Source organism: Aplysia californica, unplaced genomic scaffold (genome assembly GCF_000002075.1).
Source record: "Aplysia californica isolate F4 #8 unplaced genomic scaffold, AplCal3.0 scaffold00404, whole genome shotgun sequence".
Taxonomy (NCBI): Eukaryota; Metazoa; Mollusca; class Gastropoda; order Aplysiida; family Aplysiidae; genus Aplysia; species Aplysia californica.
Genome location: NW_004797674.1, coordinates 83,180 through 84,011, shown reverse-complemented (window position 1 = coordinate 84,011; position 832 = coordinate 83,180).

Here is an 832-nt window from a genome sequence, read left to right as displayed (position 1 = left end):
AAACAACCTTCCTTCCATTCCTGCGCTTTCTCCATAAGACAACATGATATTTCTCTAGCACGTCTCGGCGCATCCAGCCACCTACTGGTGTCGTGATCTCTCTATGCTTTTTTCCTGGTCTGTTAATCAAGAACATAACTATCTCACACGGTGGTGAGCGAAAGACAAAGAACATACTCGATACTAGGGTAAAACTATTGGAATATAAACCAGCGACTCAGCGAAGGAAAAAAGAGACAAAAACTAAAAAAAAAAAAAGCCGGTTCCTCCCGGGGACCCAGGAGACGGACCTCATTCACAAATAGTGTCTACCAAAGGGGGGAACACGATAACAAAAAAATGACAACCCCCGCGGTTTCGGGGGGGGGGGAGTGGTTTTTTTTGGGAATTTTTTTCCACAAAATTTTTCGGGGTCCCTTTTTTCTTTAAAAAAAATTTTGGGGCTTTTTTTTCGTTTTTTTTTTTTTTGGGGGGGGGGGGGGGGGGGGGGGGGCGCAGCTGCTATCTCGCAGTTGTTCGGGGTGCTTAGCTCGTAATTCTTCTTTCTCTTGGTTTCTCCCACTGGTGCACGGGAGCTTTGGCCACATTTTTTGCCAAAATTAGAACATTCTTCCTACATGTTCTTTTTTATGACCCTTCGATGTCACTGTAGTCATGTTTCAAGATACTGTTGTCATGAACAAACAGCAAAAATACTAAAATCTACTAGTGCTTGCCTTAAGTGGGGCATTTGATCTGCCTCACAGAAGTTAGAGGTTTGAATCCGAGGTGGATCCGAATGATCTCATCCTTCCTGGAATACTTGTACAGTTGGGTCTTCTACTTTTTCAAT